Below are 25,240 nucleotides of genomic sequence, written 5' to 3'. Positions count from 1 at the left end.
TTAGACTGGTACCATCCAGCCCAGGAGGATCCAATCTGTCATCAAGATTAAAGGTGAACTATAGTTTATAGTTTAATATAGTTTAATTAGGGAACAAAGGTAAGGAAATGAATGAGATCTGAAAATGGCTTCAGTATATCTGTGAAGATAATGTCAGCCAAACACATCTAGAGGTTTTGAGTCTCTACACAGAGGTGGATTCTATCAGTACTATAACATACAAATAAAATACACAGTTCTTCTTAGTCAACTTCTCTGTAGAGTCAGGAGTGAAGCTTCACCTGTGAGTCTTTAGCTTTTGTCTCTTTCACCCAACTTAACTGTCGTACTCCATTAGAGATTTCATGTAATATTTTATTTTATTAATTAAAAATAACCAGATTTTAGCATTCAAATAAAAGTCTGCTGTGTTAATGGGAGCTGCTTACTTCATCTGAGGTAAATGTGAAAAGTCAAACAGCCCCAAAATGCTGTACGTGCACTCTGTGACCGGAGTGAACACACATAGTAACAGTATGAGGTGGAAAGAGAAGATAGCACATCATCGATTTGTTGCAGATATTGCTAATAATAACGTGTCTCCATGATGTCAGTTCTAGGAAGCCACCTCCCTCAGAAGCAATATTTACATTACACACTAGGTGCTTCTGAGTCAAAAAGTATTCTGGGTAATGCTCGCAGTAGCTTTGACGGCGCAGGAAAACAGCGAGGGTTAAAGAAGAGACATGAAAACGTCACCTGACTCCACAGAGCTCTGGGTTACCAGTCTAACACATCCCTGATTTATATGTTCATGAGCCACTTTTCCTTTGCATACACTTACTTGCTCACACACTCCTGGATTATGTAATCTCCACTTATATAGATAGAGACATAGAGTGCCCACACACACACACACACACACACACTCACACACATAAGACAGTGTTACCACAGTAGAGTTTTAACATTTAAGTCGATCTATCCTCCTAAAAATCTCTTTGTTTTCACTAAGAACTGCTCCATGTTGACTGATAGTGGGATGAAGTGTTACAGGTGCGGCTCATATGCGTCCTCTGAATGTGGAAAGAAATGAAAAACCTTGAAATCCCAGACATAATGTAAACATCTGCTTTATGTCAACTGAAGTCTATAAAATAGACACTTCACCAAATGTGGATTTCTTTGTGACATCCTTATAAAAAAAAAAGCGGCTGATGTGTTGTAAGTGAAAAAAGGTTTCCCCTCCTCATGACCATTTTTTTTTTTTGAAATCCATTTAGCTGCACTAATATGAAATGTCATTCTGACCTCGGTGCTTTCATTCAGTCACTCCTACAACATGAAACGCATGTCGTGCGGACTCCTCCGGGCTCGGAGTGCTGATGTAATAACGCTGCTCTGAAACGCGTTTAGTTGAAAAAACAAACTGAAGTGGTCCAGGAAATGGCAGTGGTGGGGTGACAGTAATTATGAGTGGCAGCGAACACATTTGCCGCCTGCTTAGGTCTCCACATGTTAAGACCCGACTTTAAAGTGGGCTCCAGAATGAAACCTGGCAATTCCACCGCAGCTCACCAGCCAATTGCCTCACTGCTGTGACGTGGCTCTCAGAAGTCCTCTCCAAGACAGTCCAACTCTCCCGCTGACGTTTCTCTTAAACGGTTGACCTCTACTCGTTTCGGGAACAACTCCATGACGGCCATGCCATGACTGTCTGGAACCTGAATAGCGCACCAACAGAGTTAAAATGATCACTGTTGCATTGTTTCTCAGCACCTACATGTATCTGCTATTAACTGTGCAATGTACTTTTAAAACATCTGCATATATAAAATTAGATTAAAAGCCAGTGCTACCTTCTACGCTGCCGAGTAAACACTATGGGCTGCTGCAGCACAGCGTTTTAAAGAGTCTGGTTTATCACAACTTTTTTTCACCAAAATTTGGAGCCTTTATAAAAACACTGTACTCACCAAAGTAATTGCTAAGAACTGGGAACAGAGCCACGAAGTCAGACGAGACATCAGAGAGGTTGTGAGCGAGCCAGAAGTACAGCCAGATTATCTAAACTACTTTATTTAGAGGCCAAAAGTAGCCAAAAGTGAGCACCGCCGAAATCCTGCATTGTACGAGAATTCTTTTTTTTATTTTGGGTACATTATTTTACAGGCTTAAGCACAAAAATGTGCTGTTAACAGGTTGAAACCTGTCTGATTATCTGGCTGCCGATGGACAAATAATGGAAATATGTGATCATGATACATCTGAATTATCCTTTAATTTCAAGACGTTAAACGATCCAACAGACACTGTATGTGCAGGATACTGATGTCTTAAGAGCTACTGCAGCATCTGCTAATATCTGTAATCTCAGTAAAAAGATTTCAGATTGCAGATTTCTGGCGTTACGGCCTAAGACAGGTTACCAAACATTTCCACCATGATCGCATTTGTATACAGCGATAACTTAAGATATTCCAATCGGTTTGGCAGCGTTACTTTCTTTTAAGGCAAGATTGTACATCAAGTATCTTCAAGAGACGGCCTGAGCTACGACACCGCATTTTATGACAAACTGTCCCATTCCACAGTGACTTTTAATCATCCGTGGACCATAGACACAGAGCAGAAGAGGTACACACCAGCACATTCCTCCACCCAAACATTTGAACGTGACACGCTGCAGAAGCGCCTCACCCCAACGCAACTCCACGTAGCTGCTTGACAAGGGCCATGTGTGGATTTTTGTTTTTTTTCCTTAGCCAAATGTCCTTTTTTTGCAGGAGGTTATAGATATATATCTGCAAATGGTAAAAAAAAAAAAAAAAATAATTGATGGCTCTGCTGGTTCCCGGAGCGCGGCGTGTCTCTGAGATCTGAGCTTGTGCCGGCCTCATCAGACACGGAGAGCTGAAAGGAGACTTGCAAGATGTTGGTCTGTTTAATAGGTGTCACATCAGCTTCAAAACAGTAGAAACAGACAGCCAGTTTCTTTTTTTTTTTCCACTGCCGAGGCTCCAGATCAATGTAGCCTGCGTACTTTCAGTGTTTTATAAAAGCACAGTGAACGCAGACAATGTCTTTTGTCAAAGATGTGGTGTTTGAGTGTGTATGAGATGGTGTATGAGTGGCCGGTCATTTAGCATTTAGAGCATGCCGTCACACGTCCAAATACTTCAAAATACAAGCCCCATAGACTGCATCGCTTTGTTATATTTATTCAAGAGGAAATAATTCAGCATCTCTGAGTGTTTAGAGAGATCTAATGCAGATAAGTGCAGCAGGAATTTCGAATGAATGATGTCATCTAAATTGAAGTCTGCTGTTTCAGTTGTATGTTGCTGATATAATAAATAGCTGTACTTTGGACACAGACCCTGAAAAATAACTATTTGTGATGAGTGCAGAGGACTAATATGGTGATTGTGTTTTGTCTAATTGGCAAGGCTCAAAGATTCGCATACTGTAAAATATGCGCCTCTTTCCCTCTGTTCTTTTACACCGTGTGCTTTAAAAATGTCCTCCTATCATGCCAAAAAGACTGCAGATAGTCGTGGTGCTGTGATATCACGCCGCAGGAGGACAGCCGTCCCCGCAAACTCAGATGTAATTCTGGGCACTGGAGTCGCAGGGTGTGAAGGAAGACCTGATTTCATGAAGGAAAGCCATAAAAACAAAGGAGGGCCTGATGCGCTGTCACACATGTTTAATGAACTCTCGCTACTTGGAAAATAAAAGACGGGCTCTGACGCGTGTAACATCTTATCTCCTCTGCTCTTTTCCTTTGTGATTTCTGTTGTATTTCCAAGACAAGCAAGACCAGTGCCAGTGGAATTTGATGCAGCTTGGATGGGCCCTATTGGGAAGCAGCACCCAAATAAGCCCCGCGAGCCCTGAGGTGGCAGGAGTTTGGCCCAGGATGGAAGGGGAGGGAGACAAGGGAGAAGATGAGGGGAGAGAAGAGAAGAAAGGGAGGGAGGAGAGGACGAGACAAGAGCGATCAGATGAAGTGCTGAAATGAAGGCAGGGCTGTTATCTGGGTGTACGGAGCTGTGATGAGATGTGGCGATGATATTTAGGATGTGAGAAAGAAAATGCCCCCGGTGTGTTTTTATTGGTCTGAATGGATAAACGCACTGGAATGTGACCAAATCATAACAGCGACCAAGACACAACTTCTTACCCGGAACATTTCACAGCAAACAAAAACAATTTCTCCTGTTCTAAGCCCAACAAATAGAAAGAAAGCACAATAAAGGTTCCTTTCCTAAAGCAAAACTTATTGTAATAATGTAACCAGAGCTTTTAAATCATCATATAGCGAGCAAGAAAACAGGAACTGGACTTCAGTCTCACCTGAATCACATGACGAAAAAACCTTTAGTCTTTAGGGGGACCCTTCAAAAAGTTCTCTAATTTAGCATTCACTTGTTCAGGCACTCACTCGTTCATACTTGATTCATGCTTGAACATCAGATGCTGCTGAGGAATATTAATGTGAGCACACTGCTCCCTAAGAAATCACCAGAATGTTTAATAGCACGGGTACAGAGCACAGTAGTTTCAGTGGTTGTAAGTGGGAGACCACGCTGAGAATCAGTTCTCTCATCTTGTTTCTTGCTAACATGTCCTTTAATACTGGCGCACGTTTTCTGTTGAAGTTCAGAAGTTTAAAAACTAAAGGTTATTATTTCAATGATTAGATTATAATGTGATTATGTTATAATCAGGGTTACTTACAAATATGACAAAAGAAAAACACAAGAAAATAGACAAATTAATATTGCCTGGAAAAATCATATAACACCAGTCTTACTGGAATAAGTCAAATCTAAGCTTTCCTGCTGGATTTATCCTATTTTGAAGCCACTGGGCATATTAAGCCACACAAAGCACTTCTCCTCTGTGTGTGTGTGAGAGAGAGTGTGTGTATAAGTGTGTGTGTGTGTGTGTGTGTGTGTGTGTCATGTGAAGGCCCTCTGTGTTTACAGGGCCAGTGAGCAGCGATCCACAGCATAACCATGGATACTGGTGCGGGGTCATATCGGTACTGCACACTCCTCAGCAGGAAACAAACACTGGGGTGTCACGCTGAAACCTCAGCTTTCTAATTGGCTGCTAATTAGCAAACGAGTCTGACCTTCAGGTTCTTAACCAGCTCTAAGAGCCCTGTCAAAAATGTCTGAGACCTTTACATGTCCACACCACTTGAAAATGTCCTTAGATTTCTTATTTGATCTTCTGGATTTTCTCTAAGCACCAAAGTCCATAAGCAGTTTGATAAATTTAGCAGATTGCAAGGAAATACACAAATACTACAAACACTGCTGTACTACACTTTTATCAAAGCATAAATTAAAAAAAAAAAGTGTGTGTTTAGATTTGTGAGTTTTGTATTTAATGCTGCAAAAATATTTCACCGTGAAAAATAAAAGTCTGTTTGGGACAGAGCATTTCAGCAGCTACATTAGTTTAAGTAATGCTCTAGTATTTGGCTCCGCTGTCCCAGTCTGCAGCCAAAATTATAAAGAGCAACGTGCACATAGTTTTATGAGGAGGAATGTTGTGTATAACAGTCTAGTGTTGAGATTCCTCCAAAGAGGGCCCGGAGGAGAGAGGAAAACATTATTGGTCTTGATGTGTTCACATGAAATCAGAAATTTAAACAGAGATGAGAAAAATCAGTTCATAACACTTTCTACTCAAAGGAGATATTTTTGTCTGTAAAGTGTGAGGGATGAGGAAAGAGTGTTTGAAGACACGCTTATCCCTTTTTATGGTGCAACACACAAGGCAGAAAACAAAACAACTACTGTCTCTTTATACACCAAACAGCCACAATATGAAAACCAGTTACTGCTTTTAATGTTGAGGTTAATCGGTGTATTCCACAAGAAAGAGAAGTCACAACAAAAAAAAGAAAAAAAAGAAAAAACTCTGGATGTCTGTTGAGCTGATCCGTCCGTGTCACAGGGCTGTGTAAAGTGCTGAATGTGTTTTCTGACCGGCCTGGCCTGCGTCTCGGCAGCACTTCTAAAACATGTTCAGATCGTCATCCAAATGCCGACAAACCGTTTGTTGACTTTAGTGTAAACCAGTTTCATTCCTACATTTTTGAAAGTTCAGCTTCTAAATACATGCGGCTTGAATAAAACAGTTTCTGAGCTGCAGTCAGGCTCGTAGATACTAATATAAGAATGTCACAGGCAGTTCAACAAAGGGGAAGAGGAGACTTGTTCTTACTTTACACTGTTAAAATGGCAATTTATATTTTGTGGCATAAATCAGGATCAGATGTCAGAGGGGCTTAGAAATACTAATTATCAGCATTTAAAGAAATAAGAAATGTTGCCAGGACACAATGCTGTTCTATTCTAACATTATATTTAGCTGTGATTCATTACAAAGTCAGAAGGATCTGCTACTAAACAGATTTTAAACAAACTCCACTTTTGCCATTATGTGAGTATATGGCATATTTGCCTGTTATTGTCTGTCAAAGATTTCAAATGCTTGCGGTCTCTGCTTAACCGTGCACCTCTTTCTTGACACTTAGTCCTCAGCGGCTTCTCTTTGCTACACTTGAGGATGGCATTAAAAAAAAACAGGCAGGGCTCAGCAGCCGAGACGTGCCGATCGAATGCGATAAACCTGCTGCTCTCCTGTGTGCGTCACAACCGCTGCAGTGTGTACAACTCCACATAGAAAACACCTGGCGCGGTACGGCCATCGCAGGCTGACGCTCTGTAGCTCGGTTACACAGCAACATTTAAAGTAACAGCAACTGAAAACAGGTTGACGCACAAACATGGTCAAGGACACAGGCCTGTATCAAGTGCAGGTGTCTGTGATTTGCTCTGGCAGAGCGCAGACAGTTGGGTTGTCTGCACATCACCATTACAATGCTAATCATGTTTTAGTGAATACGAGTGGATGTTGTAGGAAAACAGATGATATTTTTTAATAGTGGACATTTTGCAGAAACACTGAGAGCCAATGTGGTTGGACTTGGCACATAGGTTCTTTAAAAATCTTTGTTATATGTTGGTGATAAATGGAATTCAGGTAGGATTATGTTATTTGCTGTTGTAAATTAATAGTTTAGAGATGGCAGGAATAAAAAATAGTTCTGTGACAGTATAAAAATTAGAGCTCCCACTAACCTAAAGTGAGTTAAAAACAAAATCAAACTCAAACAAAAAGTTTGGCCGACTCCAAAGCTATACTGTCGGTTCACAGGTTCACATCTGATCCAAAATACCCACTAATTATTCTTATAATAACATCTAACTATGTCTAAAGCTGCTGCTGTAACAATGTGATCTGTGCTGCTGTAGGTTCTGGGACAATGGAAGTGAAAAGCAACAGTTCTGGCTTTGATTAATGTACTGTTCCGATGTTTATTTTCTATGACTCTGCATAACCAAATAAACAGCAACGCTCCACTTCATGAGAGCTCATGTGTTTTTTTTTTTCTATCTTTTTTTTGTTTTTTTTTTACCCCAAAATAAATGTGTAATCATAACAGCGAGGCCTGATTCAATGCACATGTCAGTCAGCGTTTGGTTACAGCATGCTGTACTGCCGCTCTTTATCACTTCACAGATCAAGAGAAAGAAAATTAAACATGTTGCCTGATCGAAGAACATGTGTAAATAGCTGAATAATTGCTCCATTCTGATTCCTGTTCCCATACCTGTCAATCAATATTTTTTTAGGTTTTCTAAAACAATAAAAAAAAAATATTGTTTTAGGGAAGCAATAGAAAAACAAACCCAGATAAACAAAAATTATCATATTGATACAAACAGGATGGCTGGAAAATCTTAATGATTATTGAGCCTTGCTGCTGTTTGCTCAGCACCAATCACATGCTTCTTCACACAAGATAAAAAGTCAATATTATTTCCCACTATCGGCTGAAACCTCTGTCATTAATTCTGCTTCCGTACCTGGAAAATGTGAGCACACACATTTTCTTTGACTGTATTTCTAAGCTGCATCACTCACAATGAAGAACTGTATTCTTAGTGATATAATGTGGTACTTCCACATAAATATAGCTGCTCAGGTACTGCTCATGTTACATAGAAAACAGCTCAAAAACATTAGTTTTCTTACCACAGAAAATAAATTAGAACCACTGCTTGTTTTACAGAGGCAGTCTCATAAAAACTAATGTGGTGAGCTACTTTGAAAATAAAGATACAAGATGAATCGTGGTGCAATAAAAAGATGTGAGGGGACAAGGCACATGAGACTTGATCTGAATGTCCAACTTTCTCCAGATATCCAGGAAAAACACATCACTTTCTGATGATACTGACTGAAACTCCACAAAGATGAGTTTAACAGCTTCCAGCTTCAACATCGCACGTCAATCATTATCCCACACACCATCCCACCTTAAGTGTAGGTGTGTAACATGTCCCAACAGATTCATTAACATTTTACAACCAACATTACAGCCTGAGGCAGCCAAACAAACATATTTAGACATTTTGTAAATTGAATTTAAGGCTTTTCAACACTGTCCATGAGCAGCAGATACTCTGTGGTAAAACCATGCAATTAACTGAGCAGGAATGAAGGTGACATTGTCAGCACTGACTGTGGTGGAAAAGCACGTTGCCTTTGTGATTCTTTATGTAAACACAGAGGACAAGACAAAAAAAACGCTGTTTAAAGTGTCTGAACTCCGACCAAAGCAAGAGGAGGGACACAAAAAAGGAGCTCAAACACACACACACACACAGGGTAAGTGGCGTGTGTTCACCACCGTGTTACAGCCCATAATACACTGCTGCTGTCCCTCCATTCCTGCGGCTCATCGTGACACTTGTGTTTTGACGGAGTACACCGAAGCCTGCTGCCTGGGTAATCCCAGATTTCCTATGGCACAGCTCTCAGCTTAGCAGAGGGCTTGACTAATAGCTTTCTTTTCAAATGATCGCTTTGCTACACGACTTCAGAAGAAGGCAGCGAGCGTGAAATTCAATTATGGCGCACACGCTCCGCAGCCCCGTCCAGAGCTGTCCATTTTAATCCCTCGTTTGCCCTCAAGGATTCTCAGCTTCTTTCAGCTGGACCTCGTCTCCAAGTTCTCCCCTTCACTCCTGGACTTGTGTTGGCCCTCTGCGTGCCCCGTACATCTTGTATTGTCCTCATTGCTTTGACCTCACAATTGCCTGCCTCGAACTTTACAAGCTCCCAGCCTTCAGCCTAAGCCTTTTTTTACTTTTTATTGTTTCACTGTAAAAGAAAACTGGGACTGTCCTCCTAAGAAACACGACTGCATCAGTGATTTGTGCAAATGTCTAAATAAGAATTAGACAGTTCTTCTAGGGGACGTGTAAATTATGACTCATCTGGCAGGAGCAAAGGCAGAAGTAGCACGATGTAGTTCTATACCCTCAAAACTTTGTGAGGAGGAGCTTAGGGTGAGTAGATGTGTCAACAAAACATCAGACTTTGACATGGGAGACCACTGTTTGTTTCCTGTTTCCTACCAACCGTCAACATTTCCTCCCCAACCTCAACCAAGCAGTTATTCTTCCCGCCATGACGATGGAAGTTCCCTAACCTTAATGAAATTGTTGTTTTAAACGCAAACCACAATCTTTCCCTCACGCTAAACTTAACACGGCGGTGGGAGATCAGTCTTTGGAAGGCCCTGACTAACAGTGTGTGTCCTGCCAACAGAGACATCGATTAGAAAACACTCATTTCTAAAGGCAATGAGAAACATTGCACTTTAGCTTGGAGCAATCACGTGCTGCACATAACAGCTCAGTAGAAGGATCACAAAATGCATCACATTGTGTTTGTAGCCACACAGACAGAAAAAGTCACTTGATAAACTTTTGCTCTGGCCTCAAATCTACATTGATTTTTACTGGAAAAATTCCAGGTCAAATTAAATTCTGTTTATCTTGGCATATGAAAAGTGCAAAAAAAAAAAATGTACAGGAGTCAGAACCAAGAGGTGAAATACAAAACTTTCCTCATGAAGCTTAAACATGTTTGCAACAAACACCAGCAACCATGAAAAAGAGATCTAAAAAATATTCTGAAATATGTTCAGTATGAATGATGTCATGTTTGCTGATTAAAAAAAAACAGCCGACTTCTTTTTATAGTGTACAACATACTATGTGGTCATTCTTGAACCCCCCTGACACCTTCTCAGCTCTTTCATTTCATTTCTCCCTCTCTCCTTTCCCACCCTCTGATCTGCTCTATCTGTATTTTGGTCTGAGATGAAGGTCACTAAGAGTCACAGTGGGGGTGGCAAACCACACATTACCTCCCAAAGCCCCATTAACCACAACCTCTGACATTTTTTGGTCACTATGTAGTCCTATCATCCAGACTGTGTGGGGTGTGAGTAAGAGTGACACTCTCTCTGAAGACTTTAGACGATTGTGTTGTGTTGTAATGAATTGTGTTTGTCTTCTCTACTGTACATTGCAAATGTTATCCTGCCTGGCCAACTTTCTGAATGGCCTACAGTAGTAAAAGTAGAGTAACTTACTTCCAAGGTCAGGAGGTAGCAAGCCATTGGCTAACTACATGTATCGTGGGGGTTACATTAGACAAATGCCTGTTAAGAACAAGCACATACATTGCGTGGGAGCATCTCCCAGACGCTTCTATATCAGAGTGTAGATTAACTTTGTTGACTCTTGTGCTTTTTGTTGGATTTGAGGAAGTTTACCCAAGACATGTTTGCTCAGACTCATCAGTTGGTCTTCTTCTTGTTAAAGTCAACTATTCTTTCAAAATACTACTAATAAGTCATAAATATCGCCTTAATGTTGTTTGGCATTGGGGCATCATATCACTCATAAACTGGGAAAGTAAAATGATATACCAAATATATATATATACTGACGACTACAATGGAGAAGCTAAGATTTGTATCTGTTTGAAATCACAGACGTGTTGCTTCAAAACTTGCTGTGAGTTTCGGGCAGCAAATCTGACACAGTTATGATAGAAAACTGCGCCAACTGAGAACAGAAAGTTTACAGGAGGGTCACTCGGAACACTTGAAATCGAAATGCAGCACTCACATCTAATCACCTTCCCCCTCCTCTCAGTCTAATCACAGAGTAAAAACACCCCCCCAGTGACAAAGAGTAGGCATGCTGTGGTCTCTAGGTCTGGGATCTGCAGAGGTGGAGTGGTGGGTTGAGGTGGGCCAATGCCAGATGAACTGAGCAGCCAGGACCGCCAAGAAATGCAGGGGAGGTTTCCTGTCCGGATCTTGGGCTGGGAACACAGTCTCCCATACCCCTCTCCCCCCTAGAGGACGAGAGACAGAGGGTGGAATCACGCCGTGTTCCTATACTCAAAATACCTCCGCTTAGCTCTGCTGGCTCTTCTCCTGAACTTTTCCGCCGCTGGATTTTATTTGGTCTTCCTCTGTCTCCATCTGACCCTCTGGCTCTGTCTCCTGGTCACTGCCTTGGCCTTCATTCTCACTTTTCACTTCGCCTCTCTGCGTCTTTCACGCTCACTCCCTTTGCTGCGACACTCAGTCCACTGCTTTTCCTGTCTTCTGTTTGTGGGGGAGTGTATGTGTGCGAGTCTCAAAGGGGTCGGCTGGAAGCAGCAGCTGTGGTCTGGCCTGTGGTCAGGCACTGATTCACTGATTTGCAAAGCATAATGACATAATACTGTGATTTGTGCTACAAATTGCTGTATGACAACAATGCTCCCCAGAGTGATTTTAATTTTGATGTATGTCATAACTGGAGGTTCTGGTCTCTTTCGACTGCAATATTCAACCAAAGCCAAGAGCTAAAACAGCAAGAGAGACAGAAAACACTTGACATTTCATTCCAGTCAAGGGTCTATTCTGTTATTCTTCTAATATAATTACAGGAGAGAGTACGCACATCATCAATTACACACTTCACTGAGCCAGTTCACACAAATCTGAAAAGGAGGAAAAAGTATTGAGACACTTTGGGGTTGATAAGAGACATTACCATTCCCTTATCAGATCTGCTGCTAACACGGCCAGATGAATGTATGGGAAATCCCATGCTTTCTAACTCATCAGACAATGAATGTGTCATGAGGGCAGAGACTGGGGACCCACAAATCACTTCTGTGAGTATCAGCCCTCTAAATCCAGCATGATGTCCAGCAGCTCCATGTGAACTTTCACACTGTCTGTTTACTTGACTCTGGAAGTCTCGGGCTCATCCAATAATTTCGCTTAAGACAATGTGATGGCCAGTAACAATTTAACAAAAAAAAAAAAAAAAAGGCTAAACAAAATGCTTCTGAGTTGATGCCAAAATGAGGGTTTCCCAGGGGCTGCTGGTGTGGGGGTTGAGGACAGTGGATGGAAATAGCTGTCCAGACCACGGGGAAAGCCCCTGTAAATTCTGGGACAGTGACCGCAGGCCTGCCTGATGGACACACAGCTGTTGTAGCAGCAGTCGTTGTAACTGTGACGTTCAGAGATGGGCCTTTTGGCAGCAATGTCCAGCATATTTTGTTTGGTTCTGTTTGTAGACCAGCAGATGGGAAACAAGCCGGGTCCATGTTCTCGAGAGGTCCTGGGGGAGAGGAGGACCAGAGGGAGGAGATGCTGCCAAAGTGCCATGTCGGCTTGGCATGGCTACGCCAATGACATGCACACCACGCCAGACTACTCCTGCTCAGGCAGAATGACTTTGTGTCAAACACGGGTCAATGAAAGACACAATTTTAACATCTGAGTAATTGCTCACATAGTTACATTAGGTCATAGTGGCACATACTGGCCAACGGCACAGATAAAGAGCAGTAAACACAAAGTGACGCTTTCAGTTTCTGTTGAACTGATGGACAATTTTAGGCAAAATTTTCATAAGATTACATAAAACACAATCTGTGTATTTACTGAGGGGCTACTCCAGTGAATTAGTGCTGCACTACCAGGGAGTCAGAGGGCTTTTGTGAGACATTTTGTGCATAATTGCCTTCACTATTTTTGTGCAGAAAGGGCTGCGCTATATACAAACTGAACATGCATGCCAAGTACACCTGTTCCTATGGCAACAGCATCCAGAATAGGTCATTTTTCATAATATGAGAACCTGTTATCTGATAATTCCCACAGCCCTTCATGCACAGAATCACCGGCTGCAGACAACATATATAGAACAATAAGTGTTCTATATGAGTGCAATAAACATGAACATGTACGATGAGCAAAATGATGGAAAACATGTTCATGACCCTAAAATGTACCAGATATGATGAAAAATGAAACGTCTGAGAGTATCCTGAGAATGTTAAAAGAAATATCAGCACAATCTCTTCGATGCTAGTGAGTCTGAGTAAAAGGAGGGAGTGACCGATGTATTTTGAGAAGCCTTGTATAACAAATACGCTGCTCGGCGATGCCATGTGCAGCTGGCAGTACCATAAGCAAACATCGTGCCCTTCACTGAGCGATGAATCATAAGTAAGGGGAAGTTTGCAGACAGAGGCCCTTGTGAATGTGATGGTGTGGATATAGCTCTGGTCATGTCAGACTGTGTGGGAAACACAAAGAGGGGCAGGCCAAGTCACATGGGTCGTCCTGCTCCCAAAGACATGACTCTCTGTCCTTTCAATCTCTCACTCGTTCCTCCTCTCCCTGGCAGGCCCACCCTCTCGCACATGTACACACTCCTCCGCTGCATTCTCAGTTTATGCTAGCGCCTTAATGCTAACGCCTCGTTTGTTTGGGTTTTCTTTATGAAACTCAGTGCACTGTGATATTTTATTGGTTCTATAAGATCTAGTCTACATTGTACATGTGTCCTGTGTGTGAGCTGTATCTGTTCAGCAGTCACAGCAACATGCGCACATTGTTATGTAATGGTCTGCTGCATGTGGCTGTATGATGGATTATGTGTTTGCACAGCAAGTACAGTGCATAGGTATGTACAGTGGTCCATATACAGGGGAACTGCATAGAACACATACTATGTGGGTCTTTGTATGGGTTTGTTAACAAGTGTATGTACCAATCAGGCACCAAGCAAAGAAAGGTAAAAGGACAATTCTGCTTTCATAAAGTTGCAGAGCTTTATAAAAACTAAAGATTCAACCTACCACAATATAACTAAACAGAACTTATCTTCCAAAAAACACACATGGTTATACAGTATACACACATGGACTAACCCCACACACACAAAGGGAAACTCAACAAACAACATTAAATATCTAACAAACTTAAAGATATCCAAACAATACCTCCTATCAAAAGAAATTATCTACAAAGAAAGCATTAGCTTCCAGCAAAAGATAACAAAGGCAAACAAAAAGAGATTTTGGAGGATTCTTAGTTCAAGTTCCCTCTTCTTTTATCTCTTTGCTGGTTTCTGTGGCTGTACCTAAAAGGCCATCATTCTCTAGCTTCAGGCCTTTTGCCAGAGGAGCTTGGTAAGATCAAACACAAAGGTAAGTGTTGCTTACAAATTAAACAACCATGTGAGAGAATGTCAACTAAGTTGTGTGCACCCAAATTAGAAAACAAAGTGTCATAAATTGAATAAAATGTGTAACGTGAAAAACAAAACACTGTGTAGTGTCATTTTTTGGAAAAAATGTCAAGGTGTAAAAAAGGGAACATATTTAAAGAAATACTAACACTGGTGGACAACAGCTGATGTGGCCGAGACACAGTTCACCCCCTCTGGACACCAGGAAAGGTAGCCAGCAGTGGAGTTCTGTTTGCGTGGGATGTGATAAACCTCAAACTTGAAGGGCTGCATAACACCAGCAGGTTACTCTGCTGTTGTGTCCTCCATCCTCTCCAGCCACTTCAAGGTCTTGTGAGATAGTATCTTAGGAAATCCAAGCCATATCTGAAAGTCAGGCATTCCTTCTCAGCTGTAGAACAGCCTGTCTGTAGAGCTTCCAACTTATGAATGCAGAGGGACGGTGATCCTCTGAAGGACCGTGCCCACAAACTAAGGCATCAGTTTGCAAAATTAAGTGTTGCTTCAGGGGAGTACAACATAGGATGTCCAATCAAGACCTGCTACATGTCCCTGAAGATGTCCCTTGCTTCCTCTGATCACAGTAGTTGGCTGGGCCCTTTGAGATTTTCAAGATCTGTGAGCACAGCAGCTCTGGCTAAAAAGTCAGGAATGAACCAGTGGCACCAACCTGATATGTGATGTGAGCCCAAAGAATGTAAAGGGCCAGGACTTGCTTGACCTGAGGCTTGATGACCCTCTTGCTGATGACTTAGCTGAGGTACTCTGTCTCCCCTTTGGTAAGGGTACATTTGGCTGGACTGACTGTGAGATGTGAAATCAAAGACCACCATAGGATGCTCCAGGTGTTCTTCACAAAAACGACTGTACATTACAATTTCATCAAAGTAAGCAGATGCAAAAGCACGATGGCACACTGGTGGGGTCCCCAAGTTGTCCTGAAGGCAGTCAGCCAATAGGACCTGGTGGTAAGAGGAACTTGCCAAAATTCTTCAGATCAAGAGTGGTGAGGTATTTTGACTTGCCTAACTTCTGTGTTATTTGGTCATTGCCCTCATCAGTGAGCAGCACTAACAGTTACCTCTGACCAAGTTATTTGGTTATTTTGTCGAGCCTCATCTGGAGGACATGAGAGACAACATTAACAGACTCTGTTACCTTTGTCAACCTCCTAGATTTCCTTCAGGAGAGGTAGAGTTTCTCTTATCTCATGACTAAAGAGAACTTCAAATGGTGAAAAGCTTGTGGAGGCCTGTGGAGCCATCCTATAAGCAAAAAGGAGCTAGGGGATCAGCCAGTTTCATTGACAAATATATGCAGCATTTGCTTCAATGTCTGATTAAACCTTTGTGTAAGTCCATCACTTTGTGGGTGGTAGGGTGTTGTCCTCAGTCCCCTGATTCCAAGCAGCTGGTACACATCCTTAAGAGGGTTTGACATGAAGTTTGTACCTTGATCCATTGACTAGTCCATTTTTCTGGGGGGAAACCCACCCTTGAAAAAAACGAATAAGGCAGGTCTCCAGCAACAGCCTTGGCTTTGAATGACCTCATGGAGAATACTTCTGGGTACTCTGTGGCATAATCTGTAATTACCAGTACGCCATGCAGTAAAGCATTTGCATATATGTATTTTCTTAGCACTGTTGTGCTAAGCTGTATATTGTAAAGAGAACAATGCGAAGAGCTTTGCAAAACTGAACTCAGTTAAAAGGGAATAAAGAAGAAAATGAAATAACTTCACCATATGGGCAAGGTGCATGACTAATTATTTGCATGAGTTAATAAGTTGTAAATTACACCTTTATTAATTCTTCATAAATGATGTACTAATGGTTTATAGATCAGTTGTAAGCCACAGGTAAACAACTTTTGAGAAATGTTAATAGCTATTAATAAATGCATGAATGGGTTTTTCCCTTCTTCATTAGGTACCATGTGCAGAGCCATGCAATTATGAATGTTAAGTCTATAATAAAGAGCTTTTGCAATAATCAATCCAGTCCACAGCTGTAAATGTTTAATAGCTGTTAATGAATCAGTTCCCTCAAGCTCTTTTCCAGAAGGTGAGCAGTCAAATGAGCCTCTGAAGCGGTCTCATTTGTGAACTTAGCAGTTATTTAAAAGACAAGTGCATGTGTGCATGTGGAGAAACATCAACCAAAGGGATTCTTTACAACCTGGCAACCCAAAGGTTGTTCTTATGAAGGGCGTATAACTACCTATATAGCATTAATGAATGTTTTTTTCTGCATTTCCTAAGTTAGTATTTTGCAACTTAAAAACCTTGTATAAAAGGTGCTTTATTAGACACTGCAATTTGCTTTGTACAGCTGATAAAACAGGATGAGAAGATGTAAAATGAAAATGACATACACTAAAGTCCCCTCACATACACTAAAGCTACACGTGATTAATGCATCCACAGAGAAAACCACATGACCCCGAACCTCTCTCCTACACACACAAACAAAAACCGACCAAACAAACACATATATTAAGCTGTCGAGTGAAAACAAAGCTATATTTAAAATCCTTTTGGTCACATTGCACCTGTTAACAAACCACTGGCACTGTTTTCTGAGGCCAACAGGAAAGGGTCTCGAAATAGCTTTCCCATGAGCCTCTGGTCTAAAATAAAGTAAAAGGGCTGGCAGAAACCGCCCACCACACTGGTGCGACCCTGTCATGGGAACCATGTTAAACTGTCTGTGGAGATTTGAGCAGAATAAATGAAACAGCCATCCCTCAGTATCTCTATTTACATCGCTAATGCAAATGCTCATTTATCTTTACCAAACAATAAATACAGAGAGAACAGAGGCCACTTCCATGTGTGTATATTTGTGTGTTCGCATGTGTGCCGGGGCTCGCACGCAGGTTCACCACATGCTCGTGCTTGCTGAGATGCCTTGTTGACTTGTCTTAGAAGCGACGAGTGAGAAGAGGAATAAGCAAATCGCATTAAAAGTGTGGGAGTGAAGAGCCAATAAGACCTGTAAACAAAAAAGGGCATGCTAGCCATTATTGCCAAAGTAAACACACGCACACACGCAGCACGCTTCAACAAAAATATTTACATTAAACGCCACACAAAAGACCATTTATTAAAAGAAAACAGTAATGCTTCACAACTTACAAAGCTGAAGCACCTCTGAAAACCCCAACAGGCTATATCCACCAAAGAAAAGTGAGGATTCCACTGAAATGAATCAGGTTTTTTGGGGGCGCTGAAGCAGAATCGGCTTAACCGAAGCACACCAGCCAGCACTGTTCACCTTTCTCTGCTTCATTCTCAGACTGCACTCTATTTTAGGGACCTCTGATGACTCCGTCTTGGCCACATCTCCCTTTTTCCACTGTAGAAAAAAAAGTTATTCATAATCCTCCCAATAACTCAACACTATTTGTCCAGTGTGATAAAGCAAAGGGAGAGTTCACAATCTAAATCTGAATTCTTCAGAACTGAATGGCTTTGTCGGCTCGGGTAATACTGTTTGCTGCCTCTGCCTCCTCCCACTGCAGGGAGGCTGTTTACATGGGGACAGCTCAGAGATCCAGAGAGGAGACAACGCTGTTGGCTTCTCCCCACAAGAAGGCCCTCCTTGGGTGGGCAGCGTTTCACCCGCTGATGTTCTAAGATCATTCCCAAGACACACAAGGAGAATAAAACTCTCAGAGGAATAGACAGTTTTTGTGCCAAATAGTCCATTTTATGACACGGCCCTCCTCTCGGCTGCGTTATCTGGACTTTAGAGCCTGTCACTGTAAAGGGGGAAAGTTGAAATATGAACAGAGATTACCCTCAAAATAGTAACAAAACAGAAACAGAAGGTCGTTGATGGAGGGAATCCCCTTTAATCTCGTCTGTGCAGTTTCAGGGAACTTTAGGGTGCAGGTCAAGACCAAGAGGTCAGAGGTGAGAGGTGGGGCATTAAACTGATTTGAGAGGTCACGGGATGGGGCCTCAGATCCTGTACTGCTCTCAGTTATCTTGGCTTAAAGTAATCAAAAACACAAGCTGGAGTGATTCCCAGAGTGTATTCCTAGATAATACAAGTGAGAAAGCTTTGGCAGGCAGATAACACGGAGAAACCTTCATGATGTTGGCCTTCTAGTGTGATGCACAACTTGTTTTTGTTGTGTTCTTAGGGCTGACAAACAGTTTATTTGCAGTCTGGGGTGTTACAATGTTCTAAATTGGGCCAAGTGAAAGCAATTTTCACTAAAACTTGGGTGGCCATGCATAGCTGCACCTGAGGCCTTAAAATGCTGCTCTTAGCCCAGTTTAAAGAAGCATGGCACAGTCTGTCCACAGAGAGAAAGAACTCTCAATCAGCCAAGGAGCAGCCCTGTGATGCAAGGATTTATGGGTATAACGAGGGAGTTGTTGACACTTGTTAGCCCGAGGTTAGTGCTCAGAAAGTCAAGCGTACAAGTTGGACGGAGGGTTAACCTCAGTCACACACATGACTAATGTCTATATTCAGATATTTCTTCCAGTATTTTTAACTGATAAGTATGGAGTCCCCCAAAAAAACAAGACTATCAGACAAAATCTATGTGAATACACTGATATGTCATACAGTCACTTACATAATCAAAATGGAGAGTTACATTAGTGGTGAACCCAGACTGTACGGTAAAGTCAGAAAACAACACCAGTACAAGTAACATGGATCGTTTATATATTTCTACTGCTGCAGTATCACTGTGAAATCACACACATCTACCAAGTGTCAAGCAGGACACAATAAACTCAAGACTTAGCAGAAAGCAGCAAAAGCCTGTTCCAAAAGTTGTTAACTAGATTACAACAAGATTACAACATGCAATAATTTTCCTGTCACTGACATTATCACGGCTATCTACATAAAATACAAGACTGTAACGGCCTTTATCATTAGCTGTGTATTTTGAGAAAAAAAAATTACGTAATTTAAATAATTTGAACCAAAAACAAAAGAGAAGGGGTTCCCTGGATAATCAGTTGGTTATTAGTTCATTATCATTTGATAGTTTGGATAGTTTTTTGGCCTTTCGCCTTTATTTAACAATCAGGGGATGTGGTTCTGTGGTATGCACCTTCACCATTAAGCTACTGGGGTGCTCCAGCTGCTAGCTAACTGTTGCTTTCCAGTTAAAATGATTTAAGTTAAAAGTAAAAAACAAAAGTGTTCTCTCTTTTTTAGCTGCTGAATGAAAGAAAAGGGAAAACTGTATATTTTTCTTCTAACACTCCAGTTTAATTATTTAACCAATAGTATTTTGTATTGATATATTGATATATTCAGTTCAGTATTTTTGATTTGGCTGATAATATTTTGCTGTCCTTTGTCACATTTGATGCTACATAACTAATAACACCACAGGAAGAGTGGATTATAGCAACAAAACCTCATATTTAGCTCATGTTACATTTCCAGACGTATTCAGATCAGATGTTTTTTTTTTTGTCCTCACTCTGCCACCAAGATCCAGCATAGAAAACAACACAGACTCTTTGATTGCATGCAGCATGGAATCCAGAGCCGTTTGAGGATCACCTGCCAGTCTTAACTCTCGGCACAGCTTCGCTCTGACTAAGCTGAACTTCTGCATGACTTTTTCTTTCAGCTGGGAATTTACAGGCATCAAACTGAAACACGCTGTTCCACACTCAGCCTCCCATCTCTGTTTTCTCCCACAGCCTAGAGGCAGGGCTTTATCCTACCACCTGAACTTCATTACTCTGCTCCGTCATGACTAGGTACGTCTTGTATCTTGTCTTTTTCTTTTTACATAATTCATGGGTCACAAAGTCAGGCTTGAACCTGTGATTCACCCAAGATCGTGGCTGGCACTGGAGGATTGTTCTGTTTTACCTATTCTCCCACAGTGTAAAAACAAACTTCCATCTGAGCACTTCTGTGACTTATTATATATATGTTTCCCCCAGAGAGGAATGTCCCAGAGCTATATTTTAGAATGGCTTTTATATAAGCCCCAACTGTTAGTTAAATATAGAGAAACCACTTGCATTTTACATCCCCATGGGGCACCAATTACTCCAATTTATACGCTTGCATGTTATACTCCTCCAATCCAAAATCTCTTACACAGCTCAATGAAACACAAAAAAAAACAGTTTCTATTTAGCCATCAATCCCTACAGTGATGTAAAGGCTGTGCACATGTTCCCATGTTAGGGCTAAAAATAGGGATAACTTTACTATTATTTAACGAGATGGCACATTTTGACTGATGGTGGAATTTAAATTATCTTAGTATAAGACTGCAACATGATAAAATGTGAAAAAAAAAAAAACTGAAGGGGTCTGTATGCAGTGCATGGACATTATTTCATCTGTAAGTGAAAGAAGTAGCTGAAGCTTCCACATATGGAGCTATGTAGGGAAACTTTCACCAGAAATCAGTAAAGATTTCTGAGTATCCTAAAACCCACTACCTACCTCTCACTCATGTCTCTGATCCCTTCAACCCATTCCATGCTGACAAATGCTATGCACATGGGCATTATTGACAGCAAGTCCTGCCCTCCATCATGGGTCAAGCAATTCACCCTGAGCAGAGGAATTAAAAAAAGAAGCAGAGATACCTTCATACCTTCAGATGTTAATCCTCCCTAAGATTCAGAAATGATGTGATCGCATGACGTGCACTGGTCGTTTCTTCAGAATTTGTAATTCAAAAGAATGTCTCAAGATGCGGCTGTATGTGTAGTGGGTCTAGCTCTGCGTCATTTTGTGTAGGAAGAAAGGAAACACTTTGCAGGAATGTCTCAGAGCAAATTATCTGCCAACGCGCGACAACAGCAACTGCAAAAATAAATAGGACCTTGAATAAACAGAATAAACAATCTCAGAGCCTCACAGAGGAAAGTTATGAAGAATAAATAATATCAAATATTAGCAAATGAACTCACACAACATACTGTATTTTCTAACAGAAAAATAAAAGAACTAGCCATACCTCAATAGAAATAGTACATTCACAGCACATTTCTCTAGTGCATAAGCTCTCAGCGCCTGTGTAGCATCATGAGTCAAGTCGCTAAATGCTCCATGCTAGCAAACGCAGTCTCAAGAGTACACTTTAGTATGACAAGCTATGCTGCAGGAACGTTCAGAAACAAATGACGAATTAAAGTCACTGGAAGTTACAGCAAGCGCAGCTCGGAAAATAAAATGCTTGAGCTTCTTCCAGAGATAACCCCCAGTATTTCCACTTTCATGCAGGTGTCTAATCTTAACATGAGACCTAATATACCAACGTACACAATTTTAAATTAACATACTGACAACACATCAACAACACTTTAAGAACCTTGGAAATGTGATTGCAGAAATGCTGACCCGCGTCCTTCAAAATAAAAGTCTGTGCTTCGATCCATACAGAACTCTTCCACGATGCACAATGCCCTGTTCATAATATAGCGCAACAACATCACACTACTACATATGCTTTGGTATATTGTTCTGTGAACAGCAGCATGACCTCTGCTTAACCTCTGTGTTCACCTTTGACCCACAGGAAGTTGTAAACAGGGTAACCTGCTGTTAATGAAAGGTATTAACTGAGGTCATGAAACAACACTGAAATGAGTCCCGAAGTGCTTCTAAACTGACAACATCAAGATCCCCTGAGATGATGTAAGATTGCGTGGGGTGAGTACAGGGCGTGTATGAGTGTGTCTGGGGTAGGGGTCTCATACATGCAGCTTAAATGCAAGGCATCTTTCCAGGAAAAAGCAAAAAAAAAAAAAAAAACCTAACATAAAATACACGTACAGAAACCAGAGGGATGTTTGAGTGACACTAGTTTGATGTTGCAGGTCTCCTGACACACGAGGCTGTTTGGAAATAAGCCCCACGCTGCTTAGGCATGAGAGTAAAAAGGCCTCCATGAGCTTCTCGGTGACAGGCCGCAATAAATGTCACAACCGTGAACGCTTTCTCATACAGACAAAAGGCACACCATCGAGCAGGTAACACACACAGTAGGCCTGCAAAATTGCTACTGAGAGTTATACTAAACACAACAGCTCCTGCAGACTGATACGTACTATGGCATTTTGGTGGGGAACTTTTATGGGGTGGAAAAATGTACATAGTCACTTTTCATGAGGGTCAGCAACGTTTAAATCCCTGCAGACTATAAAATCATCATTCTGAGCCATTACATGACTCTCAGAGCTTTCTTCTATATTAAAGAAACCTATAGCTCTGGTAGCTATAGTGGTCATTATGGGAAAAGAAGATAATCTTGGGGAAATAAATCTCAATGGAATCAGTATCATAAACCATGAGTACTCAAGGCATATCTGAAAGCTGACAGGTAGTTTTCAGCGATCACACTGGGGAAAAAACACAGCTACACATGTATCCATGAAGGGTCAAACTACATCTGACAAGCTTTGTGACATTTAAATCTGGAAATCATCAGCTGGAAAATCGATTCAGACCCATGTGGTGCATACTGGAGGATTCAGCGAGCATTAAGTTATTGACACGTTCTTCCAAACAATATTAAAACTAGCTGTTGTGAATATAAAATCAAATGTGAGCCTGCAGCTCATGGTGCATTTACTCAGGCATTAATTTTGGCAGTAAATTAAAAAATTGTTGTAAAATTGTTATGACGCTGTGTTTCACAACAATTTTAATGCTTCATGTTGCAAAAGATGCTGGATGGTTTTGCCAGGAGGCAACATCTCCTGCAAATAAATTTCCTTTACAGCAGTAAGGCAATGCACCGGGTTATTAACAGGCCCAGGATTAAGATTGTCTGTCTTGAGTCTAACTCATTCCCTCATTCATCTAAAGCAGACACTTAAATTTAAAAGCTACAGTCAGATTCTGATCCATGTGAGACTGACACGATTCATAAACAGACATGCTGAACTCTTACCTGCTCACCGGCTGTCAGAGCATTCCTCTTTGAAGCCACTGTCTAGCGTCCACCACCTGTTAGACAGAGAGAGATACAGAGATGATAATGCTAAACATGCTAACCATGCACTCAGCTGCCACTTCATCAGGTACACCTGTGCAATCTAATGCAATCCAATACAACTGCCATAAAGTCTGCTTTTATGATGGTTATAATGTCCAGTTTTATGACAGTCACAGAAGTGTTAATTTACATATATGATTTAGCACTGATGAGTGTTAGTGGGGGTATGGTGTAACACTGAGAGGTGTTTCTAATATTCTGTGCACCTAATGTATGTAAATAGGGATAAGAAATTCAAAACATGTCGCAAAAATAATGTAGGAAAACACCTCAGCTATAAACATAATTGAATTTACACATTTTGACAACGTCAACAGACACTGAATATTATAAAGCTCATAAAGGTAGAAACTGGCAGAGTCTTTGTATGGAATTACAACAGACTGAGCAGGTGTACCTGATTAAATGACCACTGTTTTTAAAAATTAAAAATAAAATTCTGTGTCATATTTAATGTACAAACGTGTGATTGCCTCATAACAACCACCATCTGAAGTGGTGGTGTGTGATTTGAAAACAGCCTCCATTTGTTTAGTTTCTTCCTGTGACTGATGGTGCATCAAAGTGATGAAGCAAAACCCCTGAAAGCTCCAAGTGTTCCTGTGGATCACGACGCTTGGACGCGTTCTCCCTCTTTTTCTCCGGCGGGGCAACAAACTGCCAAGATGCATGTAATCAAGCAGCCAATAAATACACCAGAATAGCACGACAAGAATGTTCGCACAGTTAATGTGGATCCCACAGAGCGCCAACGGCTCTGTCAATCCCAGTGTGATCTGGGCGAGGGTACAACAGGGGGAAATGGCCGCATTCCAGTTAATTGAAGAAGACTTGATTTCTGCACCTTAGAGCCGAAAGCCTTGGCTTGTTATGCAACCATGTGGATCCAGCGTTTGAAGCTGGTGCAGAGTGATATCAGGCAATTAGGGAGAGGAAACAAAGGAGGGTACTGCTAGCTAGAGTCCAGCTTGTTTGCATTGGTGTGAACATAATTGCTTGAGGACTTTGCAAGACATCTGATTTTACTATCTTGCACAAGCAAACACAAAAACACACAGAGGCTAAAGACACACTCTCAGCATGCATATTCTTTTATGTTTCTTGGAAGAATGAACCAGAGGTTAGCAGATATAAATCTCTCAATAAGCCAAGGGACCGAGGTGAATTAAGATGTAGTGTTTCTCATCAGCTGTATTCTGGTTTCATATCAATTCACCCTGACTGAATGGTACAAATAATAACCTATATTTTATGATGCAGAGTTCTTCATTAAGCTGCTGAATCACTGAAGAAACAACTCTAGTCTGTGTGGTTTAATAGATCCTATAAACATAATTCTTTCCCATGTGATAAGAGGACTAGGAAACCTTTCCAAGGAAATGACGCTGGCATGAAATTATGCTACTTCTCTCAGCTACTCTTATGACAGCATCGAGTATTTTGTTAAGAGAAAGAGCCAACAACAACAGCAATAACCTCTAATTTTCATTATCTCTTTACACTTTACAAGTATAAGTAGTGAGAGCATCTTCTGTACCGTTCAGAGCCAGGAGGAATTTATTCTTCTGCTTTGTTACCAATACTCCCAAGAAAGGACCGGTGACAGAGAACCTATTCAAAAAGGACAGATTTGCGTCTTTTTGGAATCGAACACATATTTTTTTTTCCGCCCTGAGTGATGAATTTAGTGTACAATCTGTTCCAGGACGCCAACAACAAGGCCATCACCCAGTGGAGGAATTCGCAGCC

The 25,240-nt window shown here is 41.3% G+C and overlaps 1 protein-coding gene across 5 annotated transcripts in view; it reads right to left on the bottom strand.

Annotated features, from left to right (window-relative positions):
• myocd (myocardin) overlaps positions 1–23,435 on the bottom strand; it is an 83,627-nt gene extending 60,192 nt beyond the window's left edge. For all 5 annotated transcript variants that reach the window (XM_041066642.1, XM_041066643.1, XM_041066646.1 and 2 more), the window contains exon 1: positions 23,387–23,435. The gene's annotated coding sequence lies outside the window, so the exon portion shown is untranslated. The remainder of the gene's footprint in view (positions 1–23,386) is intronic.
• Between the last annotated feature and the right edge of the window lie 1,805 nt (positions 23,436–25,240).

The sequence above is a fragment of the Toxotes jaculatrix genome, chromosome 21, assembly GCF_017976425.1.
Source record: "Toxotes jaculatrix isolate fToxJac2 chromosome 21, fToxJac2.pri, whole genome shotgun sequence".
NCBI lineage: Eukaryota > Metazoa > Chordata > Actinopteri > Toxotidae > Toxotes > Toxotes jaculatrix.
Note: the sequence above shows the minus strand (reverse complement) of the source record. Positions and strands in the feature narration are given on the sequence as shown.